Genomic DNA, 21,640 nt, shown 5'->3' on the forward strand with positions numbered 1-21,640 from the left:
AATAGATCACCCCCTAACCCGCACACTTACCTTTTCCTTGTCCGCTGCTTCACTTGACCCTGCGGCGTCAGTTCTGTTCTTTCAATGCAGGCCGGATCTGCCGCAGCGGGTTTTTTTTTCCTTTGTCCCCCGCCTCCAATCTTCAGGAAGTGGGGGACACCCCCGTAATTCCCCAAGGCCGAAAATGCCAAACATGGGGAGTGGGGGAGACCCCCGGAACCCCCACTCCCCAAGTTTGGCATTTATTACCCAATGTAATTGAATTTTATCGATCAATTGGTACTGGCCGACTTCGGTCAGATGTACCATTCGATCAGTAAAATTCGATCAAATTGGGTAATACCCACCATACAGCTGAGGCAGCACCACCACGGGAGGTGTGCAAAGTTTCACACTCTCTCAACGTCCCCCGGATCCACAGGCATGGTTGCAGCACCTTTCAATGTGCACTGTCTGTTGCACTCGACCTGCCATGCATTATTAACCCTTGGCTTCCTCCGATTGTGGCTGAAGACAACCCAGGGGACACAACTAATGATGCGGAAGCATCACACACAGTTTGGGATTCCCCCTCCCTCTGGGATTAGAGAACAGCATCTACCAACGGTCTGTACATATGTACCCAACATTGGGCAAATCCGACCTTCCCTGCACTAAAAGGCGAATACAGGCAAAATCCAGCTAGTTGTCTCTATAGAGAAGGCACACCTGATAGATCCAGAAGCATGCAGTTTATTCTAAGCATAAAACACGTTTGCCTGCTCAAGAGTCAGAGCGGTACTCGGCCCTTGCATGCATCTATGCAGCAGCATAAAATAGTATACCACAACTCGAAGACCTATCTGGCCAGTACTTATGCTCACTTCCCTCACAAAATACTCACATCTAGTAAATGCCAATCAACAAAATGTCTCTACAGGATCCATCTGGCAGAACCTTGTCATATCCTTAACATCTTTTGCACCTGCAAAAACACACAGAAGTGGTGACAACAAGACAGTATGATGATCCAAGCTCTGCTCTTGCCCTCTCACTCTACACTCAAAAAGATCCTTATGACACATTGCATGACTGCAATCTAACATTCACGCACTTGGGCTCCTCCCTACAACCACCGGATAAGCCAACAGCTCAATGAGGCCATAGGGGTAGGTGTGTGCTATAAAAACCAATTAACATAACTCTTTAGCCTGTGGCGTTGGGTCTAAAGTACCATCTGTGAGCCAAAACGAATAGTGATACTAAAGCATCAGTTAGGAGCCAAAACTCTGTACCCTACCCAAGGTTGTTGCTTCGCTGGAGCCCATACCATTACATTACATTACATTTGTTAAGCGCACTATTGACCCTTAGGCATAAAGGCGCTGACAAACAAAAAGACATATAGCACAAAAGAGGGCAGGCTTAGAGATGAAAGATCATAAGACTCCTCGGCAGGTTATTCCACTATCCCCTATTTGGAAACATCCTTATATTCCCAAGATTAGACAAATAAATATGTCTTCTAACCTCAGTCCGAGGGCGTTGGTATACATTTTTGTGAATAAAATCGGCTATATATTTGTGTAGATTGATAGTCTGGAGGCAATTTATTGTGTGGAAAATAAGATAACACAAACATTCACAGGAAAGGACCCCTTTGTTATGCAAAGGAATTGTGATAGCCATGTGATACGCCTTAACAAACACTTGTGCACAGGTCTCTAGTTTGGTGTGGAGCTGGCCTGGCCTTCTTCACAGCACTTCCCTCACCAGCCACTGCTTACCCAAGGCCCACTACACACCCCTCATCATGACAGATGCATGATAGCTGGCCTCTCTCCATGACCCTCACTATGTGGGCAGCTCCTCCAGACTCCAATCCTGCTGCCCCAGGAAGTGGATGGAGAGCAAGGGAGAGAGCAATTAAAGAGGCCCGCTACCCCACACAGTAAGGTATCACCTGCATATCTGGGTCTGTCCTAGAAGGACACCAGACTCTGTCCTCAGGGAGGCAGAGGGCGCCGGAAGACGGTATACATCATCCACTCGTCTTCCACGTCCATGCCTGCTCGAAGTGGTTTCCATCTTCAGGTGTTTTCCTCTATGTCCTCTTTCAATGCTGCCTTCTTTTCGGTAGTGACCAAAGCAATGAGGTCATGAAACAGACCCATACACAGAGGCAAGGGAACTGAGTTTAGCAGCAGACTGAGGTTCAGACAGGGGCCAACGTGGTGGAGAAGCCCTAACAGATCACACAAACTCAGCTTTCCTCTTTGAGGTGCCTGGGCACAGTAGACAGCAGGGATCAAAGTCTGTTGCCCCCCACGTTAATATCTGTTTCCAACAACCCAGCATCACCAGTATAGCACAGGTGTTGCATTGCACATCCCATCGACAGGCATCACTGCGCGGGACATCTCACGAAGTGAGCCATCCCTGTCTCCACCCATGCATCAGGATATTTGAACAAATGCAGTCAAGCCATCTGTGAGTGTTGACGAGACAGGATATTCTTCCCAAACTGACCAATAATAGCTTGGATCTCCATCTAAACCCTCTGTGTCAAATTCCAGACGCATGGTGATCGAGGAGAGGCTTTAAATGGACTCTATAAAAAGCACATTATAGACTCTGTGTAAAAATAAATATGGGCAGGTGGTTAAACCACAAAAAGCAGTGGAGGAGCACAGAAGGTCTTTGTCTCCCAATGCCTTCCTCCATGGTATGTTCCCAGTTTCCAGCCCTCATCTCCCGCCTCAGTCAAAATGAATCTGCAGAGGTCAATCACATGGAGTGCAGCTAGGGGAACAGAATGGATTCTATGTCCATCTTCAGCTGAAAGAATTAGGAGATTGTGCCAAATGCTCTCCCTCTTGCTGTCCCAATGATCTCCGAATGACTCTCCTCCGTACCCAACCAACTCACCTCACTTTGCTACCTTATTCACGATAGCCAGGTGATGGGCCCAGGTGGGAGTATACAGAGCACAGCATGCTCCTACCCTATCATGGTTGACATTGTCCTAAAGTGTATACTCTCAAGCACCTGGGGGACACACAAAGCAACTAGGCATCACAGCACGAGCGTGCCTATGAGCATATTCCTAGAAACTGGGTGCAGTTCACTCAAGTATGGCCTTGATGGGGGCAATCTACTTACTATTCTGGAGAAAGACATTTCAATATCCACAGTTTTCCATCTGCGCCTAAATACGATTTAGTTCGTCTGGTGCGCGATACAAATGACTCAAACTCAAACTCATTTAAGCACTCCTGCATAAGGTGTGACACCTGTAGAATGGTTCACTGGCTTGCCTGGCTTTACAATGCTCATTGGACATGAGGACATCTGACCTTGCTGTGTTAACTTGGTATAAGGAAGTCTCTTTTTACTGTGCTCACTGGGAATAACTGGATCTGTCATGACTGTACAAGCTATGTAATGAGGTGGTATCTAGAGATAATGCAACCTGCCCCTGGTATGACTCTGTTTTGCTCGCAGGGTCTAATGAATATGGCATTTCTTTACTTACCGGACATATCGCTGGCAATGGTGCAAATGTCTGGGGGTTTAATGATAATAATGAGCAATGATGTGAGTACCTAGAGTTTTAATACAAAATCTAGAAGTATTGTAAATACTTGGCTTTTTATGAAAGAAAAATCTATAGGATAAGAATACCTTACATGTAATGTGCATATTTCGGTATTAGGAGGCATGGGTAAATGTATCTGGTGTTACTCCAAACTACCCATGTTTTCAAGACGGTTAGAGTTTGAAACTCATCTTTTAAACAGTTCAGGTGTTAAGTGTGTGTTTGGTGCTGGTGGAGCAGATATTGGCGGTTTAAGGAACTGATGGTGGCAACTGCAAAGACAAACACAAGTGATCAAAGTTCAAGGGTGTTTATTAAACTGCAAAGGTTGGTTAGAAAAACGCCTAATCTGAACCTGCATCTAAGTGGCTTCGTGGCATTGTGTCAAATAAAAAGGGCCTATACTAAGAAAAACCTATTGCCAATCCTTACGCTAAATACAAAAAGAAGTGTGGTATAACGTTCTAACGAAATAAAGACGTGTTCACAAATGATAAGTCGGGATGGGGTACATGGGGTCTCCCTTCCCCACATTTTCAGCATGGCACAAGGTGAGACTTGTTCTGCTTTCAGCATCCTGTGCAGGCGGTGGTTAAGTCTCTTTTCTATCAAAACGTCTCTTGCTGCTGTGGCACTGATGTATTCAAATAAACAGAGAGTTATTTTTCACATTAAATCTTGAGTGATGCCTTTTACCTATGGATCTCCCTCTTCCGGGTGTAGATCCCTTAGAAAGCTCTTTAATGATACTCAGACCTCTGTTAATTATGTTGCCTTTTTTTAAGGGCCTGTGGTTCAAAATAATAAACAAAAGTTCAAAGTTTCTTTCTGTTTGCACGTAATATTCGGGTGATGGCTGTTCACCCTTTGGATTCCCCTTGTTCGGTCTCAGATCCCTCTCAACTGTTTGCTTCCCTCGTTTGGGTTCACTATGGCTTTCAACACAATCTTCTTTGTGACTTTCACAAATCTTAATGTCTTTTTAAACAGTTCACTGTGGACAGTCCCCGGTCGGGTTGCCTCTTATCAACACACTCTTTTTCAGGACTTTAGACTTCGCCCTCTTTTACCAGCATCCCTCATTCGGGTTCACTCTTGCCAATCTTGTCTTTTCCATTCAACTTTTACGATGCAGGATTCACTCCCCATGGCTTCACAATTGTCTGTCTGTCAAAGATTTTCTACTGAACAGAGGATATTACAAGACCCTTATATGACCACTTTGACTCCTCTTCTGGCCTTTCCCAAGGCCCTATGGTTAAGGTAGTTTCAATACTTGGGCAATCGCCCAGAGTTTCCTGGGTGAGCACTGACGTGGTGCCGGACTCCTCTGTTGTTGGTTTCCCCCCCTTTCACAACAATTGCTCTTATGCTTTAAAAGTTCAATTAGCAATTTGCTACTTTTCGTTCAACACAGTTAGGTTTTTTATTGGCTCTCCCCTCGATTCACCGGCTGTGATGAATGGCTTGGCTTTCTATCTCCTCAGAGTCAAGGTTGGTACCATGGAGATAAGCATCTCTCCCCGGCTTGGTTATCAGCGAAGGAGGGTCTTGTTTACCGCTGACATTTTCTGCAACACACGCTGGCTACTGTTCGCGGTCTTACAATTCCTTCTGTGGAGGTCTCACAGGCCTTGGTCGGAAAGGGCAAGGTCGCTTCTCTCCTTGTAACCCTCTCGATATGTGCCGTCTTTCTCCACCTCTTGAACTGTTGTGCTGAGTTAGCTTCTTGGACGTGCTGTCTGCCTTGCTCATAGTATGCTCTCGTGCTCCACCTTTTATCCCTGTGGGGAAGGGGAAGGGCCGTCAGGTGTGTGTGATTCAGGTCAATTGCCTGACTTTGCCTGATCCTTGTGTTGGGATACGTCAGGTAAACGGCTCGAGTGTTAGTCCGCCGTCCTTCGTAATGTGTGAAAGTGTTCGCGTTGGAACAGGGAGGGTGGTAAAGTGTTTGTGTATCCTACGTGGAAGGTTGGGAAAAAGTTGTCATAAGAAAGGGGATACCGCGTCTCACCCGTCAGTGTTCCACTTCCACTCCATGAGGACCCCCCATCCAGGTGTTTCTCCCTCACTGGTCCACCCCCAGGAAGTGGATCCAATAGCGATGGCCGTGTCCTGGCCAACTGGATGACAGACAGCAGGGACTAGTCAGGGAGACACCTTCAGGTTTCTCACAGCGGGGACAGTCCAGACAGTTTGAAGACAGGGGTAAGGTGTGAAAGAGATAGGGTTTGAGTGATGAAGTATGCAAGGGAGGGTACATACAAGTGTGTATGTAATAGAGAGAGAGAGAGAGAGCAGATATGTGCAAGAATGAGAGAGAGGGTGAGGGTACCTGCAAGGCAGTGGATGTGTGAGCATGCGTGTAAGGGTGAGATAGAGAGGAAATATACGCGCAAAGGTACAAAAGTGTGCGTGCAAGGCTGACAAGGTTGCAATGTTCATGAAGATGTGCATGATGGTGAAAGCATGCCAGGAAAGGAGGCACCGAGAGGGAAAGAAGTGTCAGACTGGCAAGCTGGGGACAGGTACACAAAATGGCGGTCCAAAACGATCAAGTAGGGTAGCAGGATGAACTGAGGTAATGTCAAATGGTACATGGAAGAAAGGAGTCACATTGGGTTAAAAAGAGGAAGTAGGTCAACAAGAGGATGTGGCTTGATAGGCACATCGGTGATAAGTTTGGCATGAGGGTAGAGTCACAGGCAGTGGTGACCAAGAAAGAGGCAATGTGAAATAGAGGCAGGTACGGCTATGGCTTGTACACAAGCATGGGCTGCAAAGAAGACTACAGTCTCTTACGTGCAGATTGAGGCTCTCAGTATGGTTCTCTGTTGTCTGCCTGCTTGATCTGTTGCCCTCCCATGGGTTCCACCATGCCGACTTTGCCTCCACCATGCTGCTTGCCCTCACAACATGTTGCTTGGGGGCTAGGTGGCTCACTGTGCCTGGAGCTCTCCTCGGCTTCATGCATTGTGGGAGTAAACATCCACAAGGGGCCCAGCCAGCTAGTTGCACAGTGGGCATCCTCCTTCAGCTGAACTCCTGATTGGCCCACGTCTAGTATAGCAGCCCCACATCAGTTAATATGGTGGAAAACACAGAAAATAACACATTGTACTTAAGCCAATGCATGCCACAAGCATTGATAGTTGTCATGCCAAAACAAATCCTACTTTTAAATAGTTTCTTCTCACTTCTGTTAGCATCAATTTAGCAGCAGGCGGCACAGGTCAACTACATTTTTCAAAACAAAAAATGTAATCTGAATAGCAAAAGCATAATCTGTGCAATGGGGCATCACACATCTAGAAGTATAATGGTGCCTAGCTTTGGCTCTGACAGGGAGGTGCAGAAGACATCGACACTCTTAGCACTCTGCCATGTGTTTTTTTTCTACTTTTGTATTATTTGGAAAGGTTTATAAATATACAGCCACAAGGAAATTGTTGTATTAGTACAAATGTAAAAATAAACATAAGTACTGTAATGCCTGCCATGTTAGCAGTGACTTTTGCTACAGCTTTTGAATCGTGCGGTGCGGGGGGAATGGGGAGATCTATGGTTGGACTAATTATGTTATAGGTCTTCTACAGCTAATTAAATTAATCTGGGGTGGGCCTGTGGCTGAAACATTTGAGCCACAGTTCTTCTACAGCTTTGGTATCTTGGAGGATCCTTTGCAGGACCAATTGTGTAGAGTTTGTTACATAAATATGCTTAAGGGATTTGGTATGTTTGAATGTGTCTGCTGTTCAAATAGGTGTATAGGCAACACAATGAGCTGTTGTGCTAAAGTGTGGCAGCGTTAATGAAGTCACAATTCCCGTAAGCAACATCCAGGATTGGTTGTCTGAAGCCTTACGTTCACTGTGGTTGCTTTTTCAAACCAAACAAAGGTCAATCCCAGTCACAATAAAAAATACTGGGGATTGTCACCACCAGCCTGGGCTCACAAATCAATTCCTTCAAATGAAGTATAATTAAAATAACATTAAAATCATTAAAATGAAAAGAGTACTAAATCCTCATGAAAAGAACACAGTTTACCAATTACACTTAATGCTGGTTTCCACAAGCTTTAAAGCACTGTAATATCACCTTATTGACTGAGGAGGGGTCATTATCTTGGAATAATGGCCTTCCCACTAGTTATGGCCAGAGGTGAAGCCGATATTGTACAAGATATTGTACACGGCACCTGGTGGACACCATGTCAAAGGGTCACAGCGAATGGCTGTGGCCACTGCCCATCTTTAGGAAACCTATTGGAGCAATTGAAGAGTGGATACGGTCACAGGCCGTTGGCATTCGACATGGCTTAAGGCCATGGCTAGTGGGCCAGAAAGAAAGCGATTGAGGCAATATGTAAAGGGGCCACGGCTGAAGGCCAGGGCCAATAGTCATGAGTGAGAAAGAAAGGTAGTGTTTTAAAAGGTAAGTGGGCACAGCCGAAGGCCATGCTCAATGGCCAGGGCCGAAGGCCTTTCCTAGTGGGCTCAAGAGCCAAGCATAGTGGCCATGGCCAAAGGCTGTGGACACCTGGTGTGTCCAAAAGAAAGATATTGGGGGAACAAACACAGTGGACACGGCCAAAGGCCATGGCTAGTGGCGTGTAAAAAAACAATGGTATAACAAAACTCTTAAAAGTCACTGAAAAAACCTTGGTTAATGTGCAGTTAAGTTGTGCAGATTTAACACACCGAAACCTTAGAAATTCAGCGGATGTGGGAAGACATGACCAGCTGAACTTGTCATGTAATCTCAATGGTTTCGTTTCGTTAAATCTTTGGCCGTGCCCACTGTGTATTTTAAAACAGAACCTTTGTTTCTTACTCACTAGCAATGGCCTTTACCCATGAACATTGGCCCTGGCCTTTGGCTGTGGCCCCTTAATATGTTATCCCAATATCTTTCTTCTAGTGCCACTAGCCATGACCTTTGGCCGTGGCCACTCTACATATTGCTCCAATAGGTTTCTAAATGGGCCCATTAGCCATGGCCTTCGGCCGTGGCCACACCACTAGGTCTCTTTTGGGCACTATAGCCATGGTCAAAGGCCATGGCCAGTAGCCACCACCTTTGGCTGTTTCCACTTTCCATATTGCACCATTCAGTTCCTTAAAGTAACCCAGTACCCATATCCTTCAGCCACACGCTATATGCAATAACCCCCCCCCCCCCACCGGCACCTCATTGTGGCTATAAAATATCCCCTTTTTACAGGGGTATTAAAACGCTCCCTCTGTGAGATGAGAACGCGTGGCAGAGTAATTCCGTATCACAGGTTATTTAATTGTTCAGCCAGCCATGTATGCTATTTTCTAGTTTACTTTTTAACTAGTATGGTTGCTAAATTTAAATAAAATTGAAATTTGTTCAGTACTCCCCAGATCGAGTGCCCAGGCAGGCTTTTCTTAAAAGATTCACTCAAGCTCATATAGCTTAGCGTTGTTATGAACTCCTTTGCCTTGTTGTTTGTATATGTAGGGGGACGTCTTCAACCCACCCGGAGGCACCCATTGCACGTGTTTGAGGCTGTGTGCTGTTAAAAGGCAATGTTGTATATATAATTTCTTTTTTACTGAAAAAACATAAATGGACACTATGGTTAAATTGCACTAATAAAAACCTATGAAATTCAATGAAAGAACTTTGTTAAAGGGACATCATGGTTAGAATTAAAGCCGAAAAACCTCAGAAATTCGGCAGTTATGGTAAGCTAAGCAACCATAACTCGCGCCACCACCATGCACTGCTAGGACTAACACCCAGGACATCAAATGTAACATTACAAATGTAATTGATGACATCCCTGATGACATCACATATCTGTACCACTTGGTTTTGTTCACTGACACATCTAGGCCAGGTGGTTTTGTTCACTGACAGTCAGAATATTACAATTCAAAAGGTGCTGTATATCTAGACGTTATCCTTGTCATATATTCTTAAAGTACGTTCCTTGGGGTTTGGTCTCAGCTCATGGTGCACATACATGGGGCAATAAGCAGGCCTCAAACACACAATTCATTTGTAAACATGAAGATGAACCTTCGCCCTTGTTCTCACTCTCTCGCTTTCACCCTTGTTCCCACTCTCTCACTTGCACCCTTGTTCTAACTCTCTCGCTTGCACCCTTGTTCCCACTCTCTCGCGTGCACCCTTGTTCTCACTCTCTCGCTTGCACCCTTGTTCTCACTCTCTCGCTTGCATCCTTGCTCTTACTCTTTCGCTTCCGTCCATGCTCTCTCGCTCGCACCCTTTCTCTCTCTCTCGCTTGCACCCTTGTTCTCACTCTCTCGCTTGCAACCTTGTTCTCACTCTCTCGCTTGCACCCTTGTTCTCACTCTCTGGTTTGCACCCTTGTTCTCACTCTCTCCCTTGCATCCTTGTTCTCACTCTCTCGCTTGCACCCTTGTTCTCACTCTCTCGCTTGCACCCTTGTTCTCACTCTCTCGCTTGCACCCTTGTTCTCACTCTCTGGTTTGCACCCTTGTTCTCACTCTCTCGCTTGCAACCTTGTTCTCACTCTCTCGCTTGCACCCTTGTTCTCACTCTCTGGTTTGCACCCTTGTTCTCACTCTCTCCCTTGCATCCTTGATCTCACTCTCTCGCTTGCACCCTTGTTCTCACTCTCTCCCTTGCATCCTTGTTCTCACTCTCTCGCTTGCACCCTTGTTCTCACTCTCTGGTTTGCATCCTTGTTCTCACTCTCTCGCTTGCACCCTTGTTCTCACTCTCTGGTTTGCACCCTTGTTCTCACTCTCTCCCTTGCACCCTTGTTCTCACTCTCTGGTTTGCACCCTTGTTCTCACTCTCTCCCTTGCAGCCTTGTTCCCACTCTCTCGCTTCCGTCCATGCTCTCTCTCCCTCTCGTTCACACCCCTGCTCTCGATCTCCCTCTCGCTCGCACCCTTGCTCTCTCTCACACACCCTTCCAGCGAGTTGTACAGAGTTTTATTATTTTCTAGTTCCCACATTTAGGGATTACAATTAGAATATTGAGTTTCCAGATTAAACACAGTTTAGACATCCATTTTGACCTTCTTATTGCATTTTATTTTTGTTCAGTTTTGTCAATTGCTTCTTGTGACTCAGAAATATTCCAAAATGTACGTTGGGTGTTGTACCTAGGGTTTATGCCAACACGTATTTTGTACTGTACTCTCCAGCGGAGTTAGGAGAAGGGACATTTTCATTAGCTTCAGTAAAAATGTCCGAGTGGTCATTTCCTGTCAATAAATTGATAATCTTACACATTGACTGAACAATGGTCTTGATGTGCATGTAATGGCAGTATAACCAATATAACTTTCTTGTGCAATTGAAAACTGTGTGTTGGTTGTCCAGAAGTACGAGCCTGCCTGAGCGGTGGAACCACGTGGTCTAGCAGGGTGCTACAGCATGCCTGGACAGGATGCACATTGCACAAGACTATTACATTGGCTATATCACACCGTTTCAGCAGCCGGGCAGACCCGTTCAGATTATTGTTGAATCATGACGTTCAGGGATCTGCCTTGGGGAAAATAGCACTGAAAACAAGCCTCTTCTATTATGCAATGGAGTCAGAATGCATAGGCGTACTACAGATCGACCCAAAGTAAGAAAAGATGGACTTGGAGCCGGGCTGATCTAACTGGACATATAAGACTGCCTTACTAGCCCGCAGAGCCAATGCCTGACCTGTACAGTCCGCCATGTGACTGACTCTGGTCCAGTACTCCTAGCCTCCCAGAGGTAGTGATAGACAGCTGACCATGTCACATAGTTTTGATTGTCTCTTCAAGTTGTTTTCTGTGTATTTATTTCCTGAGAGAGACAAAGACAATGGCAATGGACATAATGATGAATTACTAATGTCGTGTCTTCAAGCACTAACCTGCAGATCATTTTTGGAACGTTTAAAGTCATTTCTGAGTCTGTAGCGCCCAACTATTTACTGTGTTCATGCCTTTAGTTGGAAAATGCAATACACAACTGAAAACTGAGGCCTTTTTCCATTGGTTTCCCCTAAGTGTGGTGGGTGTTGCCTGCTAGCTTACTGTAACCATAGATCCTGACTTGACTTAAAGTAGTTGCTGCAGTGTGAGCTGATGTCAGACATTTAGACTGGCACTCTCTGTGGCCTTACAGTTTGCTTTCCTACCCAAGCATGACTCTGCAGGCCATCCATGCACTGTTGCTAAGCCTAAGGCTCCTGGGGAGGGGCAGTCTTGCAGTCTGCCGTCAGGGGTGGAATGTAGGAGACTAGGGAAGTGGGAATTCTGAGGGGTGGTGGGGGCTTTATGGAAAGGTCATTGCTATGAGCATTTCTGCTTGGGGCTCTAGACTGTCTATGGATCAGGCTGCACTGTGTCCCATGAGGGTCTTCTGTACTCCAGTCCTACCAGCAGGGTAACATTAAAAGAACTCTAGTGTGGCAGGGCAACACCAAAAGGTATTGTTTAACACATAAAGCAAGTTATTTGCCACAACTCTTAGCATGTGCAGCGTTGTACTGGATTGGCATGATGCTGCACGCCGTCCACCTCTCCAAGCGGGGGTGCAGCATCAGTGTGTGGTCTCAGCATCCGCATTTTCGCAAGGAGACATGGTCGTAGGGTGCGTTACATATTCTTCATTCTCAGAGCCAATTCTGGGGGAACATGTAGCCGTGTCTGAGGTGCATGGTGCCTGAGGTTTCATTTCATGTGCCTAGTAAGTGTTGCAGCATTACAGCCAATTTGCCGCTGTCCTGCTGTGTACTCTTGTAGCAGATACACTTGCGAGTTGCTGCAAGATGACAGTTTCCTGCTTCACTAGTAAGGGCACTGTGTACTCCTGTAGCAGATACACTTGCGAGTTGCTGCAATATTACCGTTTCCTGCTTCACTAGTAAGGGCACTGTGTACTCTTGTAGCAGATACACTTGCGAGTTGCTGCAAGATGACAGTTTCCTGCTTCACTAGTAAGGGCACTGTGTACTCCTGTAGCAGATACACTTGCGAGTTGCTGCAATATTACCGTTTCCTGCTTCACTAGTAAGGGCACTGTGTACTCTTGTAGAAGATACACCAGCGAGTTGCTGCAAGATGACAGTTTTCTGCTTCACTAGTAAGGGCACGGTGTACTCTTGTAGCAGATACACTTGCGAGTTGCTGCAAGATGAAAGTTTCCTGCTTCTTAGTAAGGGCACGGTGTACTCTTGTAGCAGATACACTTGCGAGTTGCTGCAAGAGGACAGTTTCCTGCTTCACTAGTAAGGGCACTGTGTACTCTTGTAGCAGATACACTTGTGAGTTGCTGCAAGATGACAGTTTCCTGGTTCACTATTAAGGGCACGGTGTACTCTTGTAGCAGATACACTTGCAAGTTGCTGCAAGATGACAGTTTTCTGCTTCACTAGTAAGGGCACTGTGTACTCCTGTAGCAGATACACTTGCGAGTTGCTGCAATATTACCGTTTCCTGCTTCACTAGTAAGGGCACTGTGTACTCTTGTAGCAGATACACTTGCGAGTTGCTGCAAGAGGACAGTTTCCTGCTTCACTAGTAAGGGCACGGTGTACTCTTGTAGCAGATACACTTGCGAGTTGCTGCAATATTACCGTTTCCTGCTTTACTAGTAAGGGCACTGTGTACTCTTGTAGCAGATACACTTGGAAGTTGCTGCAAGATGGCAGTTTCCTGCTTCACTAGTAGGGGCGCTGTGTACTCTTGTAGCAGATACACTTGCGAGTTGCTGCAAGGTGACAGTTTCCTGCTTCACTAGTAAGGGCGCTGTGTACTCTTGTAGCAGATACACTTGCGAGTTGCTGCAAGGTGACAGTTTCCTGCTTCACTAGTAAGGGCGCTGTGTACTCTTGTAGCAGATACACTTGCGAGTTGCTGCAAGGTGACAGTTTCCTGCTTCACTAGTAAGGGCACTGTGTACTCTTGTAGCAGATACACTTGCGAGTTGCTGCAAGGTGACAGTTTCCTGCTTCACTAGTAAGGGCGATGTGTACTCTTGTAGCAGATACACTTGCGAGTTGCTGCAAGATGTCAGTGACCTGCTTCACTAGTAAGAACACTGTGTACTCTTGTAGCTGCTGCAAGATGACAGTTTCCTGCTTCACTAGTAAGAACACTGTGTACTCTTGTAGCTGCTGCAAGATGACCGTTTCCTGCTTCACTAGTAAGAACACTGTGTACTCCTGTAGCAGATGCACCTGCGAGTTTCTGCAAGATGACAGTTTCCTGCTTCACTAGTAAGGGCACTGTGTACTCTTGTAGCAGATACACTTACGAGTTGCTGCAAGATGTCAGTGACCTGCTTCACTAGTAAGAACACTGTGTACTCTTGTAGCTGCTGCAAGATGACAGTTTCCTGCTTCACTAGTAAGAACACTGTGTACTCTTTTAGCTGCTGCAAGATGACCGTTTCCTGCTTCACTAGTAAGAACACTGTGTACTCCTGTAGCAGATGCACCTGCGAGTTTCTGCAAGATGACAGTTTCCTGCTTCACTAGTAAGGGCGCTGTGTACTCTTGTAGCAGATACACTTGTGAGTTGCTGCAAGGTGACAGTTTCCTGCTTCACTAGTAAGGGCGCTGTGTACTCTTGTAGCAGATACACTTGCGAGTTGCTGTAAGGTGACAGTTTCCTGCTTCACTAGTAAGGGCGCTGTGTACTCTTGTAGCAGATACACTTGCGAGTTGCTGCAAGGTGACAGTTTCCTGCTTCACTAGTAAGGGCGCTGTGTACTCTTGTAGCAGATACACTTGCGAGTTGCTGCAAGGTGACAGTTTCCTGCTTCACTAGTAAGGGCGCTGTGTACTCTTGTAGCAGATACAGTTGCGAGTTGCTGCAAGATGTCAGTGACCTGCTTCACTAGTAAGAACACTGTGTACTCTTGTAGCAGATACACTTGGAAGTTGCTGCAAGATGGCAGTTTCCTGCTTCACTAGTAGGGGCGCTGTGTACTCTTGTAGCAGATACACTTGCGAGTTGCTGCAAGATGTCAGTGACCTGCTTCACTAGTAAGAACACTGTGTACTCTTGTAGCTGCTGCAAGATGACAGTTTCCTGCTTCACTAGTAAGGGCGCATTGTGAAAGCAGAATCCTAATATATATGGTATTGAAGTGGAAGCAACCTTTGTTTTTTGGTGAATCAGATGTTTGCAGACTGCTCATTGTTGGTTGTAGACCTTTTCATGTAGTAGTTTTATGTACTGGGAAGGGGAATAAGTCTGTTTTTTTTTCCTGTTGTCTGGACGTTGTAGAATAATATGCACATTTTATTAAATCGATTTGGAGTTTGTCCATTATTGTCCGTATGGAAAACGTGGGATCACCGCCATGTTACCGTCCTGTGCCGGCGGAACTGATCAAACAATGGAAACCTTGATTAGATCATGTTCCGGGTTATCTCTCATCAGCTGGTAGGGAATGCTATCAGGCGGCGGTTTAGATGCTAATAGATAGGCAATGCAGGGATTGCAATTCCATTTTTTGCGGGGGAAAAACAAATGTGTTTTTAGCTTGATAAGTGGTTATTGCCATGACGGCTACAAGAGGAGTTTGTGGGGTTTTAATATATATTTATTTCTAATTGTACATTCATATGAATGACCAATGTCTTTAAAAGATCATCGCTTGATGAAAACTTGTGACTGCGGCTTACAAGAAAGGCTTTACCAGTCAGATCCCCTCTGTGCTGGAAGATGTTAGTATCACAGGGGGCAATATAGATCCCTCATAGGTGTGTGAAAATTGTCGCAAAGGAAAGGACGCATGTGATCAAGTGCAGGTGATGCCTGGGGATGGGAAAAGAGATACCCTGAAAGTGGGCAAGGGGGTGAAGATGATTACGGGGAGGACAAAGGACAAGAGAGCGTTCATGTGAAGGGATCCTGGTATCAGTGGGGAGGAGGGTGCTGCTATTGCTGCGAAAAGTCTTGCCATGCAGAACGAGAGTACACAGGGTGGCATTAAAGTGCAATAAGCACACACCTGAAAGAAAGATGGAGGGTGAGATGGAAGGTTGAGACTGTGTGTATTTGAGGCATTTACAAAATTAAGACTTTACAAAAACGTGCGCTCTGTTATGCATCTGCAAGCGTTTTGAAGCACTTCACTTGTGTATAAGCGCTTTACGAATAAACAATTGCAATTATTGTTGTATACCTCTGTAAATCGCTCCGTTGCTTCTCTAAGCTAGGTGTGCTCTCAATAAATACCATAGTAACTATAATAATAATTGTGAACATTTCTAATAAGAAGAGGAATGGCTTGCAGTGTGTGATGCGGCAGATTTATTTAAGTTGAAAATGTTGTGTTTAGATTAAGCTGGCCTGTTAAAAGCTGAAAACAACCCAACCACTGAGCTACATCATGTTGTTTAAGGGAAGAATCACTATTTGCAGGTGGTAGATTAAAACGTGGCCCTGCATTGTTGGGTCACAAGGCCAAGGGACTTCTGTTTGGAACATTCAGCTGGTTTGGTTTCACTGAGGTTGTATCAAAGGAGATACTAGATGAAATGTAATCTTTATGCAGATATTTTTACTGATTAGTTTTGTAGAAACTTTTCTTTTATGAAAATTTGTTCTCGAGCAAAGTGCAGTATTAAAAGTACACAAGGTGCAGAGTATTTCTGTGCGTGCAGGAAATGTGGCAGTGGGAGGTTACAGGGTATGTAATTTGGCGGTGATTGAGACAAATGAAGCATTGGAATGGATGTTACTGATTATGTTAGCACATAACTCCGATGGGTCCATGAGAACCTGTGCTGATTTGAGGCTTTTCAGTGCCTCTCTTTGGATGGATTTGCACCCACTCCACAACAATTGTAAAGGATTGTCTCGGTTGGGTGGAGCGAAATAATGATTTGTTATCTGCATATCATCAAATTAGCTTACATGCCTTTTGCCATAAGCACTAACATTAAAGAATTAGGGACAGACTCTACAATTAAATTTTAAACCTGCAAAGCAATCATTCGTCATGCAATTCTTAGTGATGCCGAACCTTTGGCCATCACGATGGAGACAATGGGATTATAAATTGCTTCTCGCCATGTAAACTAGTCCCCACAAATTGGTTCTTCTGTGTTTGGAATTCTAACATACTGCCCATGACTCTTCTCGAACTACATACCTCTTCTGTGCATCTCTCATACTTTGTGCACCACGTGAGTGGGTATTGTCTGCCTTTGCTGAACCTGAGCCAATACTGCACCAAGTGCATGATCGCTTTTGTCCACAGTCTCCTTCTCAACACCTAAGCCATCACGTCGCCCCGGGCCACCCGAATTGGTAGATTAGCCTGCCACTCTCCTCCCTGCAACCCGGTACAGCTATACCCCTCTTCTGTGTCCCTCTGTATCCTACCCCGACGCTGTATCTGTAAATCTGTTCTGTTGTTACCTCTGAAAAGCGCTCCGTTGCTTCTCAAAGCTAGGTCCTCGCTCAATAAATACCATCATAATAATAACAGTCAAAGTAATCTTCCACTTAACATCACAAGTGCACATCCTGGAGGCATCCTTAACTCTTTTAAATCATCCAGTTCTAGCCAACACTCCCCAGACCAGACACTCAGTGCTAGTCAAACCTATAAACAACTTCTATTGGTCTTTGTTGATGGAAGCATCTTCTTTCTGCCAAGGACCATTCCTCAGAAGAAGACCCTTCCTGTCAAAGAAAGAAAATTCGAATCAACTAGTTTGATGCTGTCTCGAATTGTATTTGCTTTGTGGGTACTCTAATGCCTTTGTTGGACTTGTTCTACATTACACACATTCATTGCTTATTTCCTCCAGGCCTTACATTCAATTTTTCAATGTGAAACATTTCAAATATGTGGACTAGAACCCTAGTCACTTTGCCTCTGTGCAGAGCAATATGTACTTCAAACTATATTATTTTTAAGGGAAAAACGATTTCACTAAATTGCTAAATTGTGTTTTTATTTCTTTCAGATGGCCAATCGAAGGCTCGTCTTCACTGTGATCTTGGTGACTTCCTGTTTCTCTTTCATCTTCATGTATGCTGTTCAGACGAACGTGATCCAATTTAGCTTCCCCCGTTTCAATATTTGGTCAATCATATTTACCAATGGAGCTGACAGGGGGACCTTTTTGTTATTGCCAGAGGCAGAGTGTGAGCAGAAGCCTCCATTCTTGGTGATCCTGGTGACCACTACACACAAACAGGTGGAAGCTCGAGCAGCGATTCGTCAAACTTGGGGGAAAGACCAAATGATTGGAAACAAACGGATTGCAGTCTTTTTCCTTCTGGGAACGATGAAGGAACACGACTTCAAGGCAGAGGGCAACTTGACGGCTGAAAGCCTTGTGTACAGGGATATCATCCAAAAGAATTTCACAGACACATACTACAACCTAACACTAAAGACTGTGATGGGTCTTGAGTGGGTTGCCCACTTCTGCCCACAAACCAACTTTGTGATGAAGACTGACACAGACGTGTTTGTCAATGTATTTTACCTTACTGAATTACTTGGGAAAAAGAACAGAACTACAAAATTTTTCACAGGATACCAAAAAAATTCTGATACCCCAATCCGAAATAAATTAAGCAAGTGGTATGTCAGCGAAGAGGAATTTCCTGAAAAACGGTATCCGCCTTTTTGCTCTGGGACAGGGTACGTTTTATCTGTCGATCTTGCCCATGATATATTTACCATTTCAGGAAGCATTCCTTTTATTAAACTAGAAGATGTCTTCGTAGGACTGTGTCTTCATCACTTGAAAATAAAGCCAGAGCCCCTTCACAGTGAACAGATATTTTCCCCTTTTAGGATTCAATTCTCCATTTGTAAATTTCGGAAAATTGTAACCTGTCATTCTATCCGACCCAGTGAGTTGTTGATGTACTGGAATGCCTTGGCGAGAGGCACTGATGAAAAGTGTGACGTTCCAGTCTGATTTCCATGAAAAATAGATTCTACAATGTACTTTTCAAAGTTATGGCCAATCGGTGTGGATAAGAGTAATGTATGCGCAGTGCTACCAAGAATCTTAAACTCACATTCCTAAACTAACTCTCCTTGCACCACACTAATCACCCTCACACTTTGTTCATACTTTAATGTAATCATGTTTTAAAAAAAACTTCTAATCTGTATCATCACTATTTACATATTTGCATAAACTGTAAATGATAATCTGTATAACTCTGCAACTAAGTATGTATAACACTGTAACTAAGTATTTATAATTTCTGCATCTAAGTATGTCCATTCCATGTAACAAGCACCACGATGCCTCAGGGCTGCGCCGCGCTATACAAATATAAATAGGTAAATAAATAAATAAATACCATACAAGGCAAGCATACTGTAGCAGATACAGTGCATGCCAGTATCTGCAGCTTCTCTCAAGCATAGGCAGTTGGACTACTTTGCAAGAATCTCCAGTTACAAATATGATTATGATATGTGACTCTAAGCATCAAAGACATTTGACAGACATTTGCATGCAAAGATTTGAGAATAATGCGAGATCTGTGATCAGTGACTGAAACATTGCTATAGCTCATCCATCTACTTACACATGTTTTTATTGAGAAGTAAGTTGAAGATTATCCTCTCCAAGGAGACCAGAAGACTGAAATTGAAGAAGTCTGACTCTCAACATGTGATCCAGGCTGCAGAGCCGCCAGCCTTTCAAATGTCAGCAGTATAAAGAAGAGACAAAGGGGTGATTTAGGAGGTACATCAGATGTGGTGTGAGGGGCCGTAGATGGTGAGTGAAGTGAGACGCTGCCATAAGAAATAAGTACAGTTCCATTCCCACAGTGCAAACGTAATGACTCAACAAAGTTAAGTTTGATGCTGCGTGCCATACATTGGCAGCCCTTAGCTGAGGAGCATTCAAGGGACCCAAAGTCTGCCGCAAAAAATTAGGGTGAACACTGAAAAGGTGGCACTCGCGGACTCATGTTGCTGAGATGACTGATGAGCAGGGAGTGGCCCTTGCGATCATAGTCAAAGGTTCCACAACAGACTCAGATATTGGGAGACTTTCATAAGTGGTGAAAAAAGGGCAGCTTAATTTGTGCAAGTTAGAAACCACCGGGGTGGCCTGATCTGCTGACAAAGCACACCCTCTTGACAAGGAGCAAGACGATGGAACTTGAGGGTCAGAAAAAGCAAGCACAATGGATGGATGTCTGAAAACCCTGGCACACAAGGAAAATCATTTAAGCAGATAAAATGTGAAAGGGGATCGCAGTATTGAATCCAAAGGGGACACTAGTAAAATTTGTGTTCTGAATGAGAGAGACTGATTCATGGCCTAAATCATTCAAATACGGGAATGTGAAACCAAGCCTAGTTAACCACAGGTGTTGGTGAGAGAAACTGATGCATCTTGGGCCAGGTAGTTTATTCTTCCCCAAGAAAGACCTCAACCAATAAAATTCTACAACGTGAAACCTGGTCAGGACGACAACAAGCTAAGGGCCAGAGAAACTGGTGCATGCTGGGAGATGTAGACTGGTCCGAAAAGCAAACTCATTGAAACACTGGGATGGTCAATCAGCCTAAGTCAAGTAATGCAGAATGAGAGAAACTGATTTATGTAATCCTTGAAACACTGCCTAACTAAAGCAAAGTCTTGAAATGCCAAAAAAGAAAGAGGCTGATACATGTTGGGTCAGACAGTCCATAGGCTCAGAGAAGGACTTGAAACATTGAAGCACTAGGAGGAAAAAAACAGGCCAAGTCAGAAACTGCTAAGCAAGAGAGACCTATGTACATCGGGCACGCTGTCCACAACCTCTGAGAAAGACTTGAAACAGCAAAACGCTGGAACCTGAAAACGTTAAGAGTTAGAGAACCTAGACAGCCCTTTGTAAAAAAATATCAATCACTGAAAAGATACAAAGTAAAACTAAGGGTGGAGTCCACTCTTTTCAAAGTCCAACAGATGTAAAAGAGGGCGTGCAAGCTAGTTCCTTTTAAGTCTAATTATCACTGTAAGAATCCAATGTAAACCTGATCAGCAAGGACACTCTTTCCGAAGTCTAACAGTGTTTGCAAGAATCCGATATCAATACTGTGAGGGCAGAAACTCTTTTCTGAAATCTAACAGCCATTGCAAGGGCGGAATGCAAAGCTGACGAGGATGCGAGCTTTCTAAATCACCAAGCCTATGAAGGATCATAAATAAACCCCTTGCCAAGAGCCGCGTACACGCCTAGGTGATGCACATTGGCAGTCGCTGCAGTGTGCTCACCTGAGGAATAGTTGCTGTAAGAGATGGCCACGCCGGAGTTAAGGTAATCTGGAACCCTACCACCAGTGTAGCTTACTAACTATTCCTGCACCAAAGATGGATAACCCTGACCAGGGTCAGGCCAACCCTTAAACCACACGGAGACTGAACAGGAAACACGTTGACTGTATGAAAAGGTGGACACCATTGCTACACGTCGCGCTGGGCGGCCACAGGAAGCCCCTTATATCTGCCCCTATAAGAAACTGTCAAGAACATCAGACTCTGCCTTGTGTTATGTCGACATGTCTATCTATACCCGCATGTGGCCCTTTTCAGGTCTAGTAAATAGTGTTTGTGATCCTGCCCCTTGGATCAAAAGGAGCATTAATGAAACCACACTTGATAAGAGACACATCATACAAGAACTGATTACATATATTTGGATCTATGTGATGCATACCATGTGCTTTCGATATGTATGGTCAACTATTGGACAATAAAATATGAATATAGGAGAATAATAGTTCTTAAAAAACTAGAACAAGAAATGCCTGTTTGCAACACACCTTTGGCATCCCATAATGTGTCATTGGCTGGGTTTGAGGACTTTTATTTTTGCATAGAAAAGATTTAAAACAACGTCAGGGGTGGCAGTCAGGGGTTTACATTGAGAACGGTAGGGGGCTGGACAGTACAAAGGTTATACACAGCAACCATACTGTTAGGTTTGATGATGGTATCAATCTGGGACCTCTGACTACTATTGTAACTTTATATCCACATTTCTATTTGTTTTTTAACCTTATAAACCGTGTTTGCTATGTCCATAATAATGGTCGATGTGGTGGCGG

Source organism: Ambystoma mexicanum, chromosome 7p (assembly GCF_040938575.1).
Source record: "Ambystoma mexicanum isolate Mex_15411 chromosome 7p, UKY_AmexF1_1, whole genome shotgun sequence".
Taxonomy (NCBI): domain Eukaryota; kingdom Metazoa; phylum Chordata; class Amphibia; order Caudata; family Ambystomatidae; genus Ambystoma; species Ambystoma mexicanum.